At 36.0% G+C, this 10,460-nt stretch overlaps 1 pseudogene; it reads right to left on the reverse strand.

Annotated features, from left to right (window-relative positions):
* Positions 1 to 3,029: 3,029 nt before the first annotated feature.
* On the reverse strand, positions 3,030 to 3,524 carry LOC116876771 (annotated as a pseudogene).
* Positions 3,525 to 10,460: the final 6,936 nt, after the last annotated feature.

The raw sequence follows: 10,460 nt of genomic DNA on the forward strand, positions 1-10,460 counted from the left end.
CTCGATCTCAGGGTTGTGAGATGGAGCCCGCTGTCTGGCTATATGCTCAGCTTGGAATCTGCTTGAGATTCCATCTCTCTCTGCCCTTCCTCCTGCTCACATGCACTCCCCTCTCTGTCTCTCTTTAAAACAAATAAATAAAAATTTAAAAACACCCCCCCAAAAGAAATACCCTAACCCAGGTATTTGGGTCTCCTGGGAGACCCATCCTAAAGCCTCCTGGGACTCAGGGCAGCAGATACAATGGCACAAAATGGGTCTGGGATACACACAGAGAACAGCGAGCTCAGTGAATGATATCTAATTCAGCCAAACTTCCTAGCATTTACCAAAGAGCCTGAAATAGTTATGATGATAAATAATCTGTTGTAGACTTTGCATTTTTTTTTTTTTTGGTGAAACTTGTTCTTTTCCACTGGTGTTAAAACATATTCATCATCATCCTGACAAATGCCATTAATTTTCATTTTTCCTCAAGTGGAACATTGCCCTATAAGTTATTTCCATAGCAACGAGTGACTCAACTCTCAATAAAAATGATTTACGGAAATCTGCCATGTTCTCACTCTGCTACTCATACATTTTCCACATGCAATCAAACTTCTTTAAGTGTTCTGAGTCACAATAACTCACGGTCAGGCACTGCAATGCAATTCAACTATTTGAAAGGTGAATGCAAATAATGGGCGGATATGTCATTCAAGTAATAACATAAGAAAGCGAGCAGCTCAACAAAGTCAAAGCCCTTGATGAACTTAGTTCAAGAAGTTGGTGGATGTGCACTCATAAAGTTAATGCCAGAACAAAATATTCCTCTTGTGCACTCTCACTGTAAGTATAAGTTTAAAAAGTCAAGTGTAAATCTCTGGCTATTTCTTTGGAATACATTCAGGGCTCACCCATTCTTCCTCCCTCCCTTTTGTCTTTCCTCCTGTCTATTCTTCAGGCACTTCCACATACACCATTTTATTTACCCCTGAATAGAGGTATTATCCCCATAATGCAGATGAAACACAGGAAGTTTAAATAACTTGCTCACTCTACCCAGCCAGGAAAGCTAACACTCCATAAATTGAAAGCTGGTCACTTGCTTCCAAACACTCTAATTTCAATAAAATACTTTCTAATATATTAAAAGACCATTTAGGGGCACCTGGGTGGCTCAGTGGGTTAAGCCTCTGCCTTCAGCTCAGGTCATGATCTTAGGGTCCCGGAATCGAGCCCCACGTCAGGCTCTCTGCTCAGCAGGGAGCCTGCTTCCCCAACTCTCTCTCTGCCTGCCTCTCTGCCTACTCATGGTCTCTCTCTGTCAAATAAATAAATAAAATCTTTAAAAAAAAATAAAATGCCATTTACGTGCTTGCTGACTCTGTAACCTATATTTTCTGTGAACTGTCATACTAAAAATCAACCTTTTGACTTCATTCTTACGAAGGCCCTGCCTTGTGAGGAAGAAGTGTAAGTACAGCCTTATGGAAAAATCTTTTTAAAATGTTAAAACCTCGGGGCGCCTGGGTGGCTCAGTGGGTTAAGCCGCTGCCTTCGGCTCAGGTCATGATTTCGGGGTCCTGGGATCAAGTCCCACATCAGGCTCTCTGCTCAGCAGGGAGCCTGTTCCTTCTCTCTTTCTCTCTCTCTCTGCCTGCCTCTCTGTCTACTTGTGATCTCTGTCAAATCAATAAATAAAATCTTTAAAAAAAATAAAAAATAAATAAAATGTTAAAACCTCTTTGCAAACTTACCAGGTCTACAGTAATTAAAAATGAATATACAAACAAACAAAACCAACTCAAGGGGTAGCAGTGACCTTTGAAAGCCATTCTTTAGGTCAAGAGACCATAAATTGACTATAGAGACAGAAGTCATCAAATGCATCTGAAACACAAATGGCCAGTTCAAAATCAGCTCAAAAAAGAAACTCTGCCAAAAGCTTGTGTTTGTCTATTTCGTCTTCCTCAACAAGCACTGGAGAATACAGAGTAGCGTGGAGGGTTTTCTCAGACATATTTTCAGGGAAGTCTACTCTTACCCACCATTTTCCTTCTATTCATAATGATAATATTAATAGTATTTATTGAGTTCTTACTTACATGCCAAGTATTCTCAGATCTTTATAGAATAAACTCACTAATCCTCATATAGACCTTGTGACATAGGTGCCCTATTTATCCTGACTTTCAGATAACAAAGCAAGCAGACAGAAGTGAGGTAACTTGGCCCAGGTCACCCAGCCACTATGGGCAGAGCCAGCCTCTGAGCCCAGATGGTCTTACTCTTAATCTCTGCATTGTATTGTCCTCCAGCCTAAGCCTTCATTGGGTCCCTTAGATGCATTCCTGGTCACCTGAAATCTCCTGCCAGAGCAGGAGCCATCTGTACCAGAAGAGTGGCCAATACTATGAATGCTCAACAAGGTTTATTGTATGGTTGATAGAATGAATGATGGCAGGAAGGAGGAATGAAAGAATGAGTATATAAATGTGTTCTGAGAAGTTGTAAAAAGAAGAGACTCTTTTAGAATGGTAGGAAGAAAAGTTTCCATCAGGAAGCGTTGACTGGTGATAGAATTTCAGTAGGCAGAGATTTTTAAAAAGATAATTTCAGGTGGAAATTTTATATAAATTTGGAGACATTGGAAAGCCTAGAGATACATTCAGAGACCAGGAAGTTGCACCAATTGGCAGTGGCTTGGGCTACATGAATGAAAGTAATGCAGGGAGAAGTCTGATCAGGTTAACTTGAGGTTAGTTTGCTGAATTTTTTTTCAACTTAATAGTTGTTGTTGTTGTTGTTGTTTTTAAGATTTTATTTATTTATTTCAGAGAGAGATGGCAAGTGAGAGTGCAAGGGAAGGGTGGGGAGAGAGAGAAGGAGAAGGAGCCTCCCTGCTAAGCAGGGAGCCTGATGTATGGCTGGATCCCAGGACCCCAGGATCATGATCTGAGCTGAAGGCAGATACTTAACCAACTGAGCCACCCAAGCACCCCTCGTCCTAATAGTTTTTATTTAAGGTCGTTTATAATATTATTTTATTCCTGCATCTTTTCAATTGTTTCTTCTTATATTTGCCCTTTTCCTTTCCTATTTGGTGAGATTTGGGTTTATGTTCAAGGATCTTTTCATGGCCATTGTTCACTTTTAGTCTAGTGCTAACCACCTCACTAGGGTGAATGGCCACATGGACAGTTGTGCCATTTGCCTTCTCTTGCTGTACTCGCTCAATGTAGATAACAGATTCTTCCTGTAAACCCGGATGACTTTGCCAATTTGCTGACCTTTGCAGTGTTCTTTCACAACCTGTCCATCATCATCCTCTTGGATGGGCATGGACCAAACATTGTACTTCTGTCTCAGTTCTTTGGAAAGAGAGGAAGACAATCTTCCTGCAAATGTGGGAAAGTACATCAAAATGCTTTTTATGGTTCTTGCTGTGGTCAGAAGTTGCAAAGGTATTCAACTTCATTTTGGTCGCTAGTGCTTCAGCAAAAGGAAAAAAGTGCTGAATGTTTTAAATAGCAGGCTGAAGGAACTACTGCTTAAGGAATTGGACACCTCTGAAGGAGTATGAAAGAAGATGTAACCATGAGAGACTGTGGACTCTGAGAAACAAACTGAGGGTTTTGAGGGGAGGGAGGTGAAGGGTAGCGTGAGCCTGGAGGTGGGTATTAAGGAGGGCACATATTGCATGGAGCACCGGGTGTGGTGCTTAGACAATGAATCTTGGAACACTGAAAAAAATTAAATTTAATTTAAAAAAAAAGAAAGAAGATGTAAGAGGATGACAATCTTCGGACTGTGCTTTCAGGAAACTAAATGAATAGTAATGTCAAGAATTCAGAGCAGGGGCTGCTGCCCTATGCTGAATCTGGATGAGTCTTAGGAATTCTTTGAATCCCTGAAAGACACAGGGGATTTTGTCTATATTTCTATAGGTACACATTTTTATTGAGACTGTCTACAACTTCTCAGTGATTTTCAAAAAGATGCCACCATTCCATATATCAATATATCTTAAGATTATAAATGAAGTTAAACTGTTAAACAAAATCTGTTCCTCATCCTATCTTGGCAAACATAACCTCATATTATATAGTATCATAATGATATTCAAATTTTACTTTGAATTTACTTTTATCAAAAATGTAAATTGACATATATGTTCAAAACCTCAAAATATTAAATAATATATTAGAAATTATCTATTAAAACTAAAAAGCAATTAAAATAAGAATGAGATACTACTACACACATATTAGAATGATTAAAATCGAAAATACCAACAACACCAAATACTGATCAGGATGTGGAGAAACAGAAGCTCTCATTTACCACTGGTGGGAATGTAAAATGGAAGACAGTTGGACAGTTTCTTACAAAACTAAACATACTGTTATCATATGATCTGGCAATCCCGCTTTTCAGTTGGTGAGTGGATAAAAAAAAACTGAGCATATCCAAACAATGGTATATTATTCAACAACAAAAAAGAAGTGAGCTATCAACCCACAAAAAGATGCAGAGGAAATTTTAAATGCACATTATCTAGTGGAAGAAGCCATTCTAAAAAAATACATACAGTACAATTCAAACTATATGACATTTTGGAAAAGGCAAGACTGTGGAGACAATAAAAGGATCAGTGGTTACCAAGGGTAGGAGAGACAGGATGAATAGGTAGAACAGAGGAATTTTTAAAAATATATTTTAAAATATTTTATTTATTTATTTATTTATTTATTTATTTGACAGAGAGAGACAGCAAAAAAGAGAACACAAGCAGGGTGAGTGGGAGAGGGAGAAGCAGGCCTCCTACTGAAGGAATTTTTAAAAAATTTTTAAGTAGTGAAACTATTTAGCATGATACATGTAGATACATTTGTCAAAACTCAATTGAAGAAAAATCACACACACACACACGTGCACACACACTCCGGAAAATGTACAATACAAAGAGTGTATCCTAATACAAACTATGGGCTTTAGTTAATAATGTATCAACAGTGGCTCAATTAATTGTAACAAATGTACCCCACTAATGAAAAAGATCGGGTGGGGGGGTACTCTGTACTTTCTACTCAATATTTCTTGTAAATATAAAACTATCCTCCAAAATAAAGTTTATTAGTTAAAAGTTAAAAAGAAAAATGCAAATTATAATGAATATAAAAACTTGAGAATTAGTTCAATAGACCAGAATTGTATTAATTTATTAACCTATGTATTTGGAAGCTGATCTTAGTACATAAACTTAAGATTATTTCTTCCTGATTAATTGGTCTCTTTATCATTATGATATTACTTTATCACTACTAAGATTTCTGCTCTGAAATGTATTTTGTCTGACATTAATGGAACTTGCTTCCTTTTGATTTGTGCTAGCATGCCCTTTTCTCCATTCTTTTGCTTTTACTCTGTTTGTCTTGATATTTCTTAGGTGATTTTCTTGTGGACAGCATATTGTGCTTTCTGTCCAATCTGACCATCTCTGCCTATTAATGGGATGATTAGACCATTTATACTTAATGCGATTATTATGTATTAGATTGAAATCAATCTTGCTATTTGTTTTCTATATTTTTTCCATCTTTGTTCTCTTTTCCCTCTTTTTCTGATTTCTTTTGAATCAATTGAGCATTTTAATGATTTCACTTTTTTCTCTTTTGCGGGCATGTTAGTTATTTTGTTATTTTAGTTGCTTTGGGTTAATAGTATCCTTCATTCACGTATCTCACATATTACTTTTGAGGGATATTATACCACTTTACAAATTGTTTAAGAACCTATTTTAAGGGGCGCCTGGGTGGCTCAGTGGGTTAAGCCTCTGCCTTCGGCTCAGGTCATGATCTCAGGGTCCTGGGATCAAGCCCCACATCAGGCTCTCTGCTCGGCGGGGAGCCTGTTTCCCCTCTCTCTCTCTGCCTGTCTCTCTGCTTACTTGTGATCTCTGTCTGTCAAATAAATAAATAAAATCTTAAAAAAAAAAAAAAGGAAAAAAAAAGCCTTTAAAAAAAAAAAAGAAAAAGAACCTATTTTAAGGTTTTATTATTGTCATACATTTTATTAACATATTTTACAAATCCCACAATACATTTTTATTATTTTTGTCTAAAGAGTTAACTATCTCTTAAAGACATTTAATAATAAGAAAAATTCTTGTATAATTTCTTTATGTAGTTATTATTTCTGGTATTCTCCATTTTTCTGTTTGTAGATTTCTGTATTTCCATCTACCATCATTTTCTTTTTGTCTAAAAGGCTTCCTTTTACATATTTTATAGTCTGATGACAGTTAATTTTTCCAGTTTTTATATATCTGAGACAATCTTTATTTCATCTTCATTTGTGAAAGATACATTCACTGGATATACAATGATAGGTTGACAGGTTTTTCCCTTAATATTTTTTCTTTTAGTCCTCTGTTGTTTCCCTAGTATATGATTTCTGCTGTGAAGTTTGTTATTATTTTCATCTTTTTATCTTTTTTCCTCTCTACACAATGCACTTTTTCCTCTGGCTTCTTTTAAGATATTCTCATTATCACTGGTTTTGAGTAATTTAATTATGATATGCTTTGGTATACTTCATGTTTCTTGTGCTTGAGTTCACTGAGCTTCTTGGATCTGGGTTTATAGGTTATATCAAATCTGGAAACGTTTTAGACATTATTTCTTCAAATATTTTTTCCATCTCTCTTTTCCTTTAGAGGATTGTGTGTGTGTGTGTGAGTGTGTGTGTGTGTGTGTGTGTACTGAGTTTTCCTATATATTATATACCTTGTTGGGTGGCTAGGTATTTTTGAATTATTGTAAGTGTTCTTGAACTTTGTTAAATTACTTGGAAACAGTTTGATCCTACTGAGACAAAAGTTTTTGGGCTAATCCTTCCAGTAAATTATGATTAAATTTTTCCATCTGGTTTGTGAAAATAGGCACCTTTTCAGGCCTTGTATAAGCAGCAGTTACTGCTTCCTCCAATCCTTTTATCTGGTTTTGCCCCCAGCATTAGGTGGTTTTCTGACTTGCATTAACTGCTAAATCTTCTGCTGAATACTTCAGGGGGATCTTGTGCAAATCTGCTGGGATCTCTCTATATTCACCTCTCTTTCCCCAGTACTCTATCCTATGAACGTTAGTCACCTTGGTCTCCCTGGACATTCAGATTCAGGAAGTCTGCCTGGCTTCTTCTCTTTGCCATGTGCTGGAAACTCTTTCAAAGCAGCAAGCTGGGACAAGAAGGGCTTACCTTGTGTGTTTTTCATATCTTGAGGATCACAGTCCTTCATTATTTAACATTTAATATTGTGAAAATTGGTGTTTATTTATTTGTCTCTACTTGTTATTCAGTTGGGAGGATAAATCTGGTCCCTGTTACTCTATCATGTTTGGAAGCAGAAATCAATGTATAAGTATTAACTAAATAGTAGAGTAGTATCTAGGCTCATTTTCCTCAGTTGAGGACAAAAAATGATTGTTAATAACAAAGGCTTACAGTGTAATTCCACAAGTTGCTGGATTTGTTGTAAACTTTTAGCATTAGAAAGATATACAAAAACTATCTGGCCTAAAAGGATATAATGCCTGGGAATTGTCTATGATAGAAAGCATTAGAATAAAAGATTATATTGACCATGAGCTAATCAATTTTCAGCTTAGGGATTAACTATTCTAGAGACTTTGTACAGGCCCAATATTTGCCATAATAAAAAGTTTAAAAAATTATCCAATCCAACTCTTTGATTTTACAGATAGGAAAACCTGTTAAAAGAGGGTATGTGGCTGTGTTGGGGCTGGCGTGATGATGATGATGATGATGATGATGATGATGATGATTACTACACTCAGAAAAGTACTTTCTCTTTTCATCCTGCACAAAACAAAGAAATAAAAGAAGCAATGATTGTTTGCAGAAAGGTGAGTAGGTCTGATTTATTATGATGGAAATTTGTAGTTGTTGCAAATAAAGCTGAAAAATGATGATGATGATGATTATAGCAACTTACTACTTTCTATACACTGTTATAAGTAGTTTGCATGAGCTATCTCATTAAATTCTCACAACTTCCATATATAAAAAATAGTCTGCAATTTATATTTTTCCACATTTGACATTGATATAACTATACTATTTCAACAGTCATTTCTGAAGTCAGAAATAACTGTTGAAATAGTATAGTTATATCAATCTGGATAGTTAAGTATTTTAAGACAGGGTATACCTTTGTTTCAGCCAGTCATTTGGTGGCATAATCAAACCAGTCCACTATAAATTATCTGTTTAAGGTCTTTTGTCCCACACAGGTAATATAAATTCAGACTTCAAATTTCCATGACTACCGATTTCATACAATTCTCAGGGTAGATTTTTTAACCCCCCCTACATCTAGTCTCAAATTGAGATACAAGTAGTACCTAGATTAAGACAAGATGGTGGGCCTGCAATGAAGAGTCATTTTCCCCCCAATATACCTGATTAGCATCTTGGTTCTCTATGGCAATAGTAAAATAGGACATATTAAACAGAACTAACTTGAAACTTTTATTACCAATTCCAAGTGGAGCTTTATATATATGTTTTCCATAAATTTATGTATTCTTCTCTTCCAGATGACTATAAATGCAAAGTAGAGCTTGATTTGACACTTTCAACAATGGATAGATCATCCACATAGAAAATCAATATGGAAACATTGTACTTATATGATAATTACATTAAGTATAAATGGTCTAATCACCCCATTAATAGGCAGAGATGGTCAGATTGGACAGAAAGCACAATATGTTGTCCACAAGAAAATCACCTAAGAAATATCAAGACAAACAGAGTAAAAGCAAAAGAATGGAGAAAAGGGCATGCTAGCACAAATCAAAAGGAAGCAAGTTCCATTAATGTCAGACAAAATACATTTCAGAGCAGAAATCTTAGTAGTGATAAAGTAATATCATAATGATAAAGAGACCAATTAATCAGGAAGAAATAATCTTAGGTTTATGTACTAATATCAGCTTCCAAATACACAAGTTAATAAATTAATACAATTCTGGTCTATTGAAATAATTCTCAAGTTTTCCCAGCACCATTTATTGAAGAGACTGTCTTTTTTCCACTGTATATTCTTTCCTGTTTTGTCGAAGATTATTTGACCATTGAGTTGAGGGTCCATATCTGGGCTCTCTACTCTGTTCCACTGGTCTATGTGTCTGTTTTTATGCCAGTACCATGCTGTCTTGGTGATCACAGCTTTGTAGTAAAGCTTGAAATCAGGTAACGTGATGCCCCCAGTTTTATTTTTGTTTTTCAACATTTCCTTAGCAATTTGGGGTCTCTTCTGATTCCATACAAATTTTTGGATTATTTGGTCCAGCTCTTTGAAAAATACCAGTTGAATTTTGATCAGAATGGCATTAAGAGTATAGATTGCTCCAGGCAGTATAGACATTTTAACAATGTTTATTCTTCCGATCCAAGAGCATGGAATGGTCTTCCATCTTTTTGTGTCTTCTTCAATTTCTTTCATGAGTGTTCTGTAGTTCCTCGAGTACAGATCCTTTACCTCTTTGGTTAGGTTTATTCCCAGGTATCTTATGGTTCTTGGTGCTATAGTAAATGGAATCGATTCTCTAATTTCACTTTCTGTATTTTCATTGTTAGTGTATAAGAAAGCCACTGATTTCTGTACGTTGACTTTGTATCCTGCCACGTTACTGAATTGCTGTATGAGTTCTAGTAGTTTGGGGGTGGAGTCTTTTGGGTTTTCCATATAAAGAATCATGTCATCTGCAAAGAGAGAGAGTTTGACTTCTTCATTGCCAATTTGGATACCTTTGATTTCTCTTTGTTGTCTGATTGCTGTTGCTAGGACTTCTAATACTATGTTGAACAAGAGTGGTGAAAGTGGGCATCCTTGTCATGTTCCTGATCTCAATGGGAAGGCTGCAAGCTTTTTCCCATTGAGGATTATATTTGCTGTGGGTCTTTCATAGATAGATTTTATGAAGTTTAGGAATGTTCCCTCTATCCCTATACTTTGAAGCATTTTAATCAGGAACAGATGCTGGATTTTGTCAAATGCTTTTTCTGCATCAATTGAGAGGACCATGTGGTTCTTCTCTCTTCTCATATTAATTTGCTCTATCACATTGATTGATTTGCGAATGTTGAACCATCCTTGTAGCCCAGGAATGAATCCCACCTGGTCATGGTGGATAATCTTTTCAATGTGCTGTTGGATCCTGTTTGCTAGGATCTTGTTGAGAAACTTAGCATCCATATTCACCAGTGATGTTGGTCTGAAATTCTCCTTTTTGGTAGGGTCTTTGCTTGGTTTTTATATTCATTATAATTTGCATTTTTCTTTTTAATTTTTAACTAATAAACTTTATTTTGGAGGATAGTTTTATATTTACAAGAAATATTGAGTAGAAAGTTCAGAGTACCCCCCCACCCGATCTTTTTCATTAGTG

Source organism: Lontra canadensis, unplaced genomic scaffold (assembly GCF_010015895.1).
Source record: "Lontra canadensis isolate GAN:19392208 unplaced genomic scaffold, GSC_riverotter_1.0 scaffold47, whole genome shotgun sequence".
Lineage (NCBI taxonomy): Eukaryota > Metazoa > Chordata > Mammalia > Carnivora > Mustelidae > Lontra > Lontra canadensis.